We start from the raw sequence: 14,523 nt of genomic DNA, 5'->3' as shown, positions 1-14,523 counted from the left end.
TGGGCAATACTTAAGACAGAACACAGCTTGCTCCTGATCTTCATAATGCCTTTTAATATGCTAGAGGCAAGCTGCCCTCATAAGAAAAGGGCTACAGAGAAACCACAGTACGTATGCAAAGAGTCAATCAACCTCACCATTTGTGAAAGAGGTGGAACAAGACAAGGAGTCTACTGAAATAATCTTCAAGGATGTGGAAGAGGATGGGAAGAAAAACTGTTCTGGGGTTCCCTCACTAGAAATCAGACACACTACCATCAAGTACAGTCAACAGTACACAGAAAGCTCCTGGACTAATATCAAAAAAGCCTTCAACACACCTCTCCACCATTTGTGTGTAAGATGATATGAGTCATAAAAACATGACAAATAAAGATTAGCAATAGCTAACAGCAATTATAAGGCCCATAAGTATTTTCATATATTTCAACAAATCTCAGAACCCATCCAGCAGAGGACAGAGCCACATATGCAGACCAGTCACACCGTATACTTTAGCCAGCAGTATAACTGGTGTTGGGAATACGAATTAGTGCTAGCAATGGCTGCCCATGTGGACTACATGATCAGTGTAGAGCTTGGGAGCAAACAAATCCAGAAAACAGACGCATCAACATGCTCACAAGATTTAGAGTGTATTCATATTGCTGGGGAATTATTTTTTAATCTCAAGTCAAAAAGATATTTGGTATGCTTTTGTGTATGAAATTCAGGTTTCATACCAGTTCTACTTTCCCATCAGGTTGGAGCGCTTCAGTCTGACAAAAGAGTTCAATTCCTTTGTTTCAATGTTTCCAATATAATTTCTATATCTGTGCATTCTTCCCACAGCTGGAAAGGTGCAGTGGGATAAACTGCTAAGGGAAAACCTGAGTTAGCTCTTGTAAAACATAAGATACATGCAAATGTATTTTAGCTGAGTAGTAAAAGCAAATAAGAAATACAGTCTAAGATTTTTTCTGCCAGTCTAGGAGAAGCAGATATAGATTAGTAAAAATTAATTTCAGAATGTAAACGTAAGTAAATATTATACAAGATTAAAAAAACCCCTTGTGCTGACTTGGAACTATTTTAGAACATCATGAACAAAAGAAAGAGTCAGAGACTTATTGCAAATGCAGCAAAATTCTCTAATCCAGGACCTGGCGGAGGCTCCTGATGTAGCATGGTGAGTAACATTTGTCACATTTCTACACCCCAGAATCCAGCCTCTTCACCAGAAATTTTATTCACAACTCTTACATTGACTCCTACCAGTAGTTACCCTCTGGTAAACAGTGCCAATGCTATTTCTTGCAAAAGATTTCTGAGATCCTTTACTGCTATGTAAGCAGTATTCAGTGAGAGCAGCAGATCTCAAACTCTCCCATATTATCAGCCCAATTGTAAGGAATAAGACATGCCAATGCAAGTGAGTGGTATGTTTACAGCTTTGGCCATTATCCTAGAACTTCATGGACCATGAATTACAATCTGAGGACTTTCAGACTCAAAGGAGCTTGTGTTTGATACAGAATGTCCCAGCTACCACATGCAGAATTGGAAACAATGGACTTCAGTTTTCCTTTATTTGCTGACATCCTTTAAGTAAGGAAAATTCTACTGTAAAAATTTCCAGGATCAGAGAAAACATAAAGGACTTTATTGCAATCACTACTTAAAAGGTTAACTCATCATAAATATTATATATAATTTCTGTAACTTCTAACAATCACTAGAACTGGAAAAAGAAAATTGTAGTGAAACTTTAATGTACTTAGCACATTGAATGTAACCTATTTTAGTCTGATTTCCCATGAAAACTAAGTTTATAATATTGTGTTGTCTCACTACAACCTGTCAGTTTACTCCTCCACTTTCTTCCTGCTCCATTTCTTCCACTCCCAAACAATCAAATAATCAATTTTTAGAATTCGCATGCCTCTCTGAGACAAAATTAACAGAGACAGACAGTTAACATATGTTCCTACAAGTCACATGAAAAACCGGGTCTAGCAAAACTGTAATCAGTGCCTCTAAGGAAGGAAGCGCTGCCAGAATGCAGCAGTTACGCCAGCAGCCTCCCAATCCATCAGCCTGTCAGCTTCAGAACCAGTTGGCACATGTTGCCTCCTGCTTCTTCAAACAGGTAAGGGGACCACAGGACCTTGGGAACACTAAGGTGGATGTGGTGGGGCTAGAGGACACAAGGAGAACTGGAAATACTGCTGGAGACACAGGAAATACTGCCTGTTTTGAGGCAGGAGTAGGTAGGAACTTATAGGACCTGGGGCACGCTGTGATAAAGAACACAGACTAATAGGGAAGAAGGAGCCACAGCCATCAGTTACTGCTCACAGAATAACCTGTTTTATTTCACTGATGCTGGACTACTCTTCTTCCCTTACAGTAGCAGAGCAGATGTTACTGTCCCACATTAGCACCAAGACAGGTTAGCACCATCACTCCTCTCCTGGCAATATCTGCTTACACTTGTATAATATCTCATTTGGAGAGGTGTTTATCATTTTATTTACCTACTTTTCAAAATGGGCATTTCCATTTTATTTTGGAAAGACAGTAACATCAGCAATAATATTCTGGAGAAAGGACTGGATTTCCCAAGTTACCTACACAGATATTTTTCTTGAACTCCCCATTTTATATCCTTGTATAATGTTGCTTCCTATACTATGAAGCAGCTTCAGCAAAGCAGCAGATTTTGAAGCCATAAGGGGTCATTTCAATAACCAAATCTGACCTTTGGAATGAAGCTGTTTTCTACAATTAACAGAACTTTGCAAAGCTTAAACTGAAGAGACAGCAGATAACTATAGCACAGGGACATATATTAGATAACTAATAAAAACTGTGAAGAAAAAAATCAAGGACTTCTATACTTTAAACTGGCACCCAAGTATTAAGATCAGAAGGAGGACAAGGCCTTCAACAAAAAACCCTCAACAAAGAAATAGAAAAGGCCTTACTTCTGTGAGTTACATCAAAAATATCCATGGCAGTTTTCTTTCCCAGTGGGTTTTCAACAGTCACTGTGATATTACAGATCCTCTGCTGGCCTATATCCCAAGAACACAAGCACTGCTCAGAACAACTTACTGTGCACGGAACCATGTTTTGGGAAAACCTATCAATCAAAGAAGAGGGGGGAGAAAAAAAGAAAAAAGAAAAAAAAAAAGAGAGAGAAAGACATTTTTCCATAATGTAGAATCGAGATAGATGTTGAAATCGTTGATGCCCAACTAGAATACAGCATCATAGAAAATAAGGCTGAAGAGGACTATAAGAAGCCACCCACTTCTTTCCCTTAGCCTAAAGTAGGATGAATATAGGTATTCTTACAATTAGAAGAAAGTTTTCTTCAAAGTCTAAGTTTACTTTATCCTTTTAAGATACAGCTAAATTGCTTTTAGCAATTTCATCATGGGTTTGCAGCTTTCTAAAATAGGGACTTGATTTGCCAAGAATTAAACCATTCACATGTCTACTGTTATGCTTTTAAATGAAGCGGTAATTTCAATGCATCTTCTAACCTTCCATTTTTAAATCACCATCATAATATCTTAATGGAAGTGAATGATGCAGAGACCATGAAGGTATACGCAATGATGACCTGCCTTCTGCTGAGATCCTTTGATGAAAGTTTGTTGTGATGATGAGGCATCTGTCCTGTTTTATGAGTTCCCCTTTCTCTGCAGTCTCCTCGCCGTTTAGATGCCTCTGTAGCAAGGAGCCAAGACCCAGGTCTGATATGCCACAGCTATGTAACCTTGACTCAGACTGCTAAGATAGAGCTGTGAGAAAGTCTGCAGAGAGATTAAAAGAAAAAAAAAAAAAAAGCAGCTGAAATGATAGACAGAAGTAGGATTGTCAGTAGCTCAAGGACTCAAGAAGGAAAACACCAGCATGGAAAGTTATAAAATCCTAAAGAAAAAGAACTAGGAAGGCTCATCAGGCTAACTGGGGGCTAACTGGGAATCATCAGTTTGACTCAGCATTAGTATCAATGGACTGTGAACACACTAATACTCAGCCTACCAACTGATTAAATCCTTGTTATCTGTTGTGTATGTTACCCAATAAATAATTATGTTATACTTTTAAGTTATGTATATCCTGATTGCAGGGTTTCTACATACCTACTGAAAGATATCCAAACAAGTTAACCCAAAAGAATGGTTATAACATGCTTTAGTAAGCAGAAGCTGGTCTGACGGACCAGCAACTTTTTTATAGGTAGTCTAACTCAGAGCAGTTCTGCACTGCTCAAACTTTGTTAACTAAGCTGATCAGTGAGCTGGAAAGTGGCAGGCAGCTGATTGCAACAAGGATAAAAAACATTTCCACAGATTTTAAAGGACAGAAAGAACCTGACTGTTCTGTACTGCACAGGCCAGAGTTAATATAACAATGAGCAGACTTACTCTTCAGATATGGTGTATTTTGGTGAGTGACGTCCATAAAGATAGGTGTCTCCTCCTTGGCTCCAAGTACATGTTACTGTTCTCATGTCTTGAGTTTGGCAGGAAAAATCATTAGGTGTATCAGGTGGTTCTCGTCAGAGGGAATAACCAAAAAAAACCAACAGCATAGAAGTCAAGGCAAAAGTCATCAACCTTTTTACTATATTAACAAACTAGAAATAATGGATGTGTACAAAGCCTGGTTTACCACAGATGCTATTATTTCACTTATACTTATTCAGTGACCACTCTGCAGAGAAAATCAGGACACCACCATAAATTAATTGCAATCCAAGCACATTATTATTTTTTGTTACATTAATACATTCATTAATTTAATCTGTATTGTTTTCTATCTGTAAAAATTGCTACCAGCCTTCGAAAGGGAGACTGTGCTGAGTTTTTATCACATGCACACAGACAGTGAAGCTGAACTCCTAAATGGGTAGGTATATTCAAAAAAATCAGTCACCTGTCCTAGGATCAATTAATGAGATGAATCTGAATACATTTAAAATGAAGGCTTCTATTCTATTCTATTGACTGGCAAACTGGTAACAACAGACGAGGAGAAGGCTGAGGTACTCAACAACTTTTTTGCCTCAGTCTTCACTGGCAACCTCTCTTCCCACACCTCTCGAGTGGATGGACCGCAAGGCAGGGACTGGGGGAGCAAAGTCCCTCCCACTGTAAGAGAAGATCAGGTTCGAGACCCCCCGAGGAACCTGAACATACATAAGTCTATGGGACCCGCCGAGATGCATCCCAGAGTCCTGAGGGAATTGGCTGATGTAGTTGCCAAGCCACTCTCCATGATATTCGAAAAGTCATGGCAGTCAGGTGAAGTCCCCGGTGACTGGAAAAAGGGAAACATTGCACCCATTTTTAAAAAGGGTAGAAAGGAGGACCCTGGGAACTACCGACCTGTCAGCCTCACCTCTGTGCCTGGGAAGATCATGGAACAGATCCTCCTAGAAGCTATGCTAAGGCACATGGAGGACAGGGAGGTGATTCGAGACAGCCAGCATGGCTTCACCAAGGGCAAGTCTTGCCTGACCAACCTAGTGGCCTTCTACGATGGAGTGACTACATCAGTGGACAAGGGAAGAGCTACGGATGTCATCTATCTGGACTTCTGTAAGGCCTTTGACATGGTCCCCCACAACATCCTTCTCTCTAAATTGGAGAGATATGGATTTGATGGGTGGACTGTTTGGTCGACAAGGAATTGGCTGGATGGTCGCATCCAGAGAGCAGTGGTCAACATCTCGATGTCCGGATGGAGATCAGTGACGAGTGGTGTCCCTCAGGTGTCCGTATTGGGACCATGTGCTGGTTTTGGCTGGGATAGAGTTAATTTTCTTCATAGTAGCTAGTATGGGGCTATGTTTTGGATTTGTGCTGGAAACAGTGTTGATAAATACAGGGATGTTTTCATTATTGCTGAGCAGTGCTTACACAGAGTCAAGGCCTCTTCTGCTTCTCACCCCACCCCACCAGCGAGGAGGCTGGGGGTGCACAAGAAGTTGGGAGGGGACACAGCTGGGACAGCTGACCCCAACTGACCAAAGGGATATTCCATACCATATGACGTCATGCTCAGCAATATAAAGCTGGGGGAAGAAGAAGGAAGGGGGGGGACACACACGTTCAGAGTGATGGCGTTTTGTCTTCCCAAGTAACCGTTCCGTGTGATGGAGCCCTGCTTTCCTGGAGATGGCTGAACACCTGCCTGCCGATGGGAAGTGGTGAATGAATTCCTTGTTTTGCTTTGCTTGTGCACGCGGCTTTTGCTTTACCTATTAAACTGTCTTTATCTCAACCCACGAGTTTTCTCACTTTTACCCTTCTGACTCTCTCCCCCATCCCGCTGGAGGGGGGGAGTGAGCGAGCGGCTGTGTGGTGCTCAGTTGCTGGCCGGGTTTAAACCACGACAGTCCTTTTTGGTGCCCAACGTGGGGCTCAAAGGGTTCAAGGTAATGACAGATTTGATTGGAATGTGCTAGACTGAATTTATAGCTGTTATTGCTGTTTAGCTATTAATCGGCAGGCTCCTGTGCTTGTCTTGGGGCTTGCTTGCTTTACTGTATATTAGAGTCTACTGCTTGTTAGTGGCTGCTTTTTGCTTTTGCTGCTTGCTGTACTGCTTATCATCTTACTCTGCTGTGCCTGGGAACAGTTTGATAACAGCAATGGCGATGCACCTGGGCTAGCAGATGGCCAGGGCATCGCTGCTGTTTCTGTGCTGCTGTACTGGACAGGCTGGAGCTCCAATGTGAACTCGAGTCAAAGGGACTGTGACCTGTGGATGAGTCCACGCGGGAGCAGGACACCCCGAAGCGTCTGTGGCCGTGGATAAGCCCATGCCGCAGCAGGTATACTTCTGAGGGGATTTTGGCCCAAGGATAAGTCCACACTGAAGAAGGTACACCTCGAAGCATCTGTGGCTGTGCATGAGGTCATGCTGGAGCACCTCAAAGTGTGTGGCCATGGATAAGCCCACGACAGAGCAGGTACACCCCTGGAGGGACTGCAGCCATGGGTAAGGCCATGTTGGAGCAGGTTCACTCCTGAAGGGACTGTGGCTGTGGGTAAGGCCACGCTGGAGCAGCTATATCTCTGAAGGCATTGTGGCCCATGGAGAAGGCCACGCTGGAACAGGTGCACCTCAAAGCAACTGTGGCGGTGGATAAGTCTATGCCGCAGCAGGTATACCCCTGAAGAGACTGTGGCTCATAGATAAGGCTCCACTTGGAGCAGGTACGCCCCTAAGGGACTGCAGTCTGTGGATAAGCCCAAGCCGGAGCAGGGGCAAGGGGAGGAGTTCATTGCAATGTTAAACCCGATGGCCTGGTCCAAAGGGACCAGGGGTGGAGATTGTAATGGAAATACCTTTAAATTGTTGTAACCCAGGATTTGAGTTGCATGTTATAGGAATTACTATAGCAGGAACCACCTGAACTAATGGAGGACAAGCCTTACAAGAAGCAGTGCAAGTGCAGCAGTGACCCAACCTGAGCTGGCTTTGGTGCCCAAGAACTCCACGCAACACACCACCTCTCCTGTCCTGAGTGACCACCATAACAGATGGAGCCCAGAGTCATGGACTAAATGAACTCAGTGGACATTTTGTGGACAGTTTACAGACATTTCACAGGGGTGGTCCATAGACTAAGGGAATGATATCTGTGTGTTATATCAAAGGATGGGAAGGGGGGTGGTGGTTAATGAGGATGTATTGGATAGTGTGGGACCTGAGCATGACATAAATGGTAAGGAATAAGGGGTGGAGAATGTGCTGGTTTTGGCTGGGATAGAGTTAACTTTCTTCACAGTAGCTAGCATGAGGCTATGTTTTGGATTTGTGCTGGAAACAGTGTTGATAAATACAGGGATGTTTTCATTATTGCTGAGCAGTGCTTACACAGAGTCAAGGCCTTTTCTGCTTCTCACCCCACCCCACCAGCGAGGAGGCTGGGGGTGCACAAGAAGTTGGGAGGGGACACAGCTGGGACAGCTGACCCCGACTGACCAAAGGGATATTCCATACCATATGACATCATGCTCAGCAATATAAAGCTGGGGGAAGAAGAAGGAAGGGGGGGGACACACACGTTCAGAGTGATGGCGTTTGTCTTCCCAAGTAACCGTTCCGTGTGATGGAGCCCTGCTTTCCTGGAGATGGCTGAACACCTGCCTGCCGATGGGAAGTGGTGAATGAATTCCTTGTTTTGCTTTGCTTGTGCACGCGGCTTTTGCTTTACCTATTAAACTGTCTTTATCTCAACCCACGAGCTTTCTCACTTTTACCCTTCCGATTCTCTCCCCCATCCAACCGAGGGGAAGTGAGCGAGTGGCTGTGTGGTGCTCAGTTGCCGGCCGAGATTAAACCACGACAGAGACTAAATCCACCTCACTGCCTCTCACTTAGGGGTAACAAAGAGTGTGCATTCAAGAACCACCTTTACAGATGAACACTGCCTCCTTCACCTATGAACAGGCTGATTCTTACAGCCAAAATGCCTGCTCTTGAAGATTTTGAGTAGGGGGCTAGAAAAACATCATGTTCTGAAGCTCATGCAGAGCTCAGCTAAAAGGAGTCAACATTGAATTAATCAGATCAGTAAGGGGATACTCAGCTTGGAATGAGACTCCTATGGCTTTCAATGTTGGACTCCTTGCTGGATGCAAAAATTAGTGGGATTTAAGTGACTTACAGGCTTTTGCACAGGTTGGAGATAAAAATCTACTCTCAAGAATTTGATCCAATATCTGATGAAGTCTAGAGTCACTACCTTTCAGAGAGCTCTAAATCTGGTCTGTAATACAGAATCAGTTTGAGACAAAGAAATAGTATTTTTGATCCCTATCCAATTTCAATTAAAAAAAAAAAATAATCTCTATGATTGAGGTTAGTGAGAAAGAGAGTCTTGCATCCTATCTCCCATTATATAAGGTTAGGGAGATGGGCAATTTATGTGCCACAATCCAAGTATACGGACCTGTGATGCTTCTACTACCCATGATTTCTCCCATAACTAAAAGCCCTTGCTGCTCCAAACAAGAATAGTGTTTCTTTACAAAAATCACTGTAATTTTTTTTTTTTCTAAAGCAGTTACATATTTCATTTAAACCAAATTCTCTGGAAACCAAACTGTTCTAGTAAGATGCTGTAATCTGAAAAAGCTGTTCTTTGTGATATCATTTGATTACATTATTGGTCCACTCCCTGGTTTACTCTCATACAATTCACAGAAGTTCATTTCAAATGACATAAGGAGATGACTTGCTCCTCTCTCTCTGCTTCTTTAATACTAACGAAAGCTATGATCCCAAGACAAAAGCAACACATGCATCAGATGATGTAGCCATAGCTATGCACTTCTCCTCTCCCCCAGTCTGGGCCAGGGCTGCGTCTGACCTGATGATAGGCTATGCTAGAGCCAAGGCTGCTGACTTGTACAAGAGCTTGTGTGAAGAAAGGAGGCCAAATTCTACTCAAATCCAAATTCCCATACCACTCAATGTACTGCATTGTTTTAATGTGCGAGCAAGAAAAGCTAAATCTTTTAGTCTACTAGCTTAGGAAGATAGTCTGCAAATTAAAACAATGGCTGAAGCATTGCTATTATTGCCAGCAAAAAAAGAGTTGGTTAGTGCTTAGAGATTAAAGAGTTCAAAATGGATTCTTGATTTGATGCTGTCTCTTCTGAATTGGACTTTAATGGTAAAGTCACCAGCAAATTAAAATCTAGCTTTGTACTAGAAAAAAATAAAACCAATATTGCAAAGTCTTGTTTTTCTTACCCAGGACAGTCTCCCACAGACTCCACTGACTCCAGATTTTTGATGCTTCTGCTTTGCTCCTGATTCTCAGAGTGTGACATGCACTCCAAAGGTAAGTCTGAATCCCATATCCATTGAAGAGGCTTTCCTGATTTATTCAAGTGTGACATTATGAAACTCCTACAAACAAAGGTCAGTAAGGCAAAGTATTGAAAACACAGCAATGTGTAGATACTTTGGAAATACAATCAAAAGCAGAGAGAGAGAGAGAGAGGGCTCAAAGGAGGAAAATGCTTTTGAAAAATGAGTCTCTGAAATCCTACCTGCTACACGTGATCTCACACTAAGTAACTAGTAAGCTAAGTAACTGCTTACAAATCTGCACTAGCAGCGGTGGAGTGACTGAGATGCTGGCAACATAGTTGTGTCAGGCCCTGCTTCTCAAGAAATGGATTCACTCTCAGAGACTTTCAGTGGGTTATTTGTGCCTACTATTATATCAGTCTGCACACATGCTGCTGCCTGCAGGTGCACCTTGTCTGATGCTCTAGGTTAAATATCTCTGGCTTTGGATTACAGCAGGCATCTGCACTGGCCAGTAAGGAATTACGCAGATATTATCTCAATCTAGTTCTGAGGCACAGCATTTGAGGACAGCACTACCATCAGCAACAGGCAGAGTAGGAAAAATAGCTGCTGATTTTCCCAAAATGCTTGACCGCTGTAATGCACACATGCAGGAAACATGAAAAAAATACATCTGAAAGTATTAGAGCTCCATGAAGGTAACGGAAGAAGGATGGCCTAAAATATAAAATGGAGTTCAAAAATCATGAGAGCAAAATGCTCTGTAATTTGGCAAACATTTTTATATTGAATTATATAAATGCAGACAAACAGCAAAAAATATAAAATATTCTGCTGCTCTTTAAGAGAAGATATCCTACAAATTTCTCTCAGCATGTACCTACTAAGGCCCACTTGGGCACTCAGTGGGCTGTACTAATACATGGCACTGCAGCTCAAACTAACCAGGGCACCATGTAGTCACACAGACAGACAGATGAAAAGGTACCCCAAGTGTGAATCTCCCCTGGCATGAGAGCCCATAAGAAGCAGGAAAAAATGGCTCAAAAATTATATTAATCACCTGTAATTATGAATACATTTTATTATGAATACATTTAATACATTGTGGTGGGTTGACCCTGGCTGGATGCCAGGTGCCCACCAAAGCCGCTCTATCACTCCCCCTCCTCAACTGGACAGGGGAGAGAAAATATAACGAAAGGCTCATGGGTCAAGATAAGGGCAGTTTAATAAAGCAAAAGCAAAGGTCACACGCGAAAGCAAAGGAAAACAAAAGATTTTATTCTCTACTTCCCATCAGCAGGCAATGTCCGGCCACTTCCTGGGAAGCAGGGCTTCAGTACACATAGCGGTTGCTCTGGAAGACAAACGTAAACAACAAATGCCCCCCCTTCCTCCTCCTTCTCCTAGCTTTTATTGCCGAGCAGACGTCATATGGTATGGAATATCCCTTTGGTCAGTTTGGGTCAGCTGTCCTGGCTCTGTCCCCTCCCAAGATCTTGCCCACCCCCAGCCTACTGGTGAGGGGGGGGCAATGTTGGAGAGACAGCCTTGATGCTGTGGGAGCACTGCTCAGCAGTAGCCAAAACCCTGGTGTGTTATCAACACCTTTCTAGCTACCAATACAGAGCACAGCACTATGAGGGCTGCTATGGGGAAAATTAACTCCATCTCAGCTAGACCCAATACACAACAGAACATATATTTCAGTACTTCTTAAAGCAACCGTACCAGATTCTCAGCATGTAGATCCGTGCTGCTCCAATGAGTTGTACCAGAGCCCTGACTCACATTGACTAGAGAACTGCTCTCCATTACTGCTTTCCATCAGCAACACCTGCACTTTCATAATACCACCACTCTGAGAAAAACTCTGCAATCAGTTTACAATTTAATTTCTCAGTTATAGCACTGAGGAATGTAGTCACTGCTTTGGAAGTTATATAGACTGTACGTGCTTTGGTATGAGCAGACTCACAGAGTTTCTTTATTGGTACACATTCTTCAGAAAAAAACAGAAGCAAATATATTCCTGTGTGGCAGTGACATCCAAAATATCCTGTTTATTTTCCTTGTCTTGTTTATTATGAGTAACAGTACAGACTACATCCTTGGATTTGGAAAAAAAAAAAATCTTTCTTTCTTCCAGTAAGTTAACAAGAGTTTGTTGGAAGGATACTCCAAAAACCCACTTAATTGTTTGGAGCTATATGGCCTCAGTTTCGGACTTCAGGGTTAGATCTACTCATGGGGTGTTAAAAATCCCAGCCCATGTATAAAAGTGGTCAAAATCTTCTGAACTGCATAGAGTTCATCTGCAGTGAAGATGTGGTTCTTCAAACTCCGAGACAAAATACTACCAACTTGGCTGATCAGCAGTAAGTTGTGACTCTTAACAGTGCCCATCTTATTTTATTGACTCCTGGTTTCAGAAAAATAAGCCCTTCTCTGCTTTATGTGCTTTCTCACAAATAGCAGCTTTAAATGAGTTAGAACAGTTTTCCAATTTTACTAAGTTTTAACATGTGCATTTAATATTATTCCATAGTTCAATCAGCAGATGACTCATAATAAGCTATAATATCCCTAAGACATGCATTTAGTTCCCAAAAGATTTTGTCAGATCCAAAGGAGAGGAAATTTTCTTAGGAGACAAAAGTTCTCACACTGAAGTCACGGACTGGGGAAAAAATCAGGAGCAGGCCTAAGCCTATGATTTGGGTGATCATATCTCCACCTCTTCAAAAAATTTGGCTGGTTTAGGTGTTAAGAAAACTAGCAGGATAGGGACTTTGCAAAAGAGACATCACTACCTTCTTCCCTAACTGGAAGAGGTGGGTATAAGGTAATTGCTAACAGGCAATTGCCTTATTTGCCAAGCACAGGGCTTAAAAGGCTTCGCTCACACTGAGACTATCCTGGTTTTGGTTCGTAAGGTGAGAGGAGTTGCAGCAACATGACTCATGCTCAGTTAGTCCCCAGTGAAAGGTAGTCATCATGCTAAAAAAAAAAGCCTGCCTTTAGGAGCAACGGAAGGGATTTTTCTGGGAGGCTGCTTAGGGGACCTGCACCTTGGAAGGGAAACAGAGGCCTTTAAAATCAGATCTCCTAAGTCTGCCCACCACAATCCCTCAATGAGGGTACGCAAGGCATATCTACATTCTGCACAGGTGGAAAATACTTCATCTGAGCCAATATTTTGTTTTCACAGAAACTGGGCATAACATTAGACCAAGTCTGTCACCTAGTGAAATATGGAGGTATTTCTAGTACAGTTTTGTAAATACTATGTTGTAAATCATAAACCTATACAGCAAAGCTATCTGCATATGCATCTGAACATTTGATTTTCCTTTAGCTTCCTTTATATTGTAAATAATTAATATATCTTTTTTTTTAAATACACTTACTCTCCATACAGTAGTAGTTTCATCTGTTCGACGGACTTGTATTTCAAAAGACATTGCCAGCTCAGCATCACGCGCTGACTTGCCAACATCCCATTCCACCAGCAGATGCTGAAGAGCCAAATCCTTGGTTAAAGGTACGTTACTGGAAATACAAGGGATCCTAGGAGCACAAAAAGGACACAAAAATATTAATGTTTATGTATGCTTTAGTCCTTCAAATATGGCCAAGTTGCAAAGCAGATCTGAAACAACAGTGGTTAGAGGTAAGATAGGTTCCAGACAGTTCTGAAGAAAAAAAAAAAGAAAAGAAAAGAAAAGAAAGGAAAAAAAAAAGAAGTGATCGAGGTCCATGCCGTTGATATCAAAAGCAAAGATAATCTTTCATCTTAAGGCATCAGCAGGCTAGAATGAGGTTCCTGAATCTACTCAATAGCCCCCCACCATGACATTGGGTATGCTATTTAATTTCTTTATGCCCTCAATTTATTAGCTACTTTATGGGAATATTGATCCTTCCCTTTATAGTCTTATGAAGAGGAACAACATAATGTATTAACAGGGACTGAATCTCAAGAAATCCCAACCCCCAGCAACCCTTCTAATCATTAGGGCAGAAAATCCAGGCTCATTTTTGCTCTCTGACATAATTAAGATTAAATTAGTTAATGTAAATCACGTATTTGAACAGGATGGCTTAAGAGTTTCCCTTCACTAGCTAGCTCAGATGACAGTCTAGTATTAGGCACATTCCTGGTTGCTCTACACAGAGCTTAGGTACTTTAGTCAGGGCTGTGGATTCTTCTACTGGAATTAGACACCTAGTTAATAATGGCACCTCCATCCTTTTGTGGGCCTGGGTTTAATTCCCAGGATAAACTAAAGTTTAAAAGTCAGACTGAAGTCCCTTTTGGTGTCAGGAAAGGAAAGGCTCCTTAAGAAGACTAGCCTGCTGAAAACTACAGATCGCCTTATGAGTGGTCCCTCTTTTTAGATGTCTGCTCTGTCACCCTCCCAAAAAAACCTAACTCTCGGAAGAGATGAAATATGGCACTCACTGATGTGTATCTTCTCTCCTCCCTGAAAAACAACCAACCAACCAACAACAACAACAAAAAAATCCCACAAAAACCCACAACAAACAAACAAAAAAACCCAACCCTAAACTCAATCTGGTTGTTAATGAAGCCAGGGAACTGAAATGGCCAAGTAACTAGACTTTTTCTTTTGCCACAGTTGCTTTCCAAGATGCTTCTGCTTGTTATAAATGGCAGGGTCA

General features: G+C 42.0%; 1 pseudogene; it reads right to left on the bottom strand.

Moving 5' to 3' along the window:
• LOC127028022 (oncostatin-M-specific receptor subunit beta-like) overlaps positions 1-13,407 on the bottom strand; it is a 48,916-nt pseudogene extending 35,509 nt beyond the window's left edge.
• Between the last annotated feature and the right edge of the window lie 1,116 nt (positions 13,408-14,523).

This window comes from Gymnogyps californianus, unplaced genomic scaffold (assembly GCF_018139145.2).
Source record: "Gymnogyps californianus isolate 813 unplaced genomic scaffold, ASM1813914v2 HiC_scaffold_138, whole genome shotgun sequence".
Classification (NCBI taxonomy): Eukaryota; Metazoa; Chordata; class Aves; order Accipitriformes; family Cathartidae; genus Gymnogyps; species Gymnogyps californianus.
This window is presented reverse-complemented; position numbering and strand designations above follow the sequence as displayed.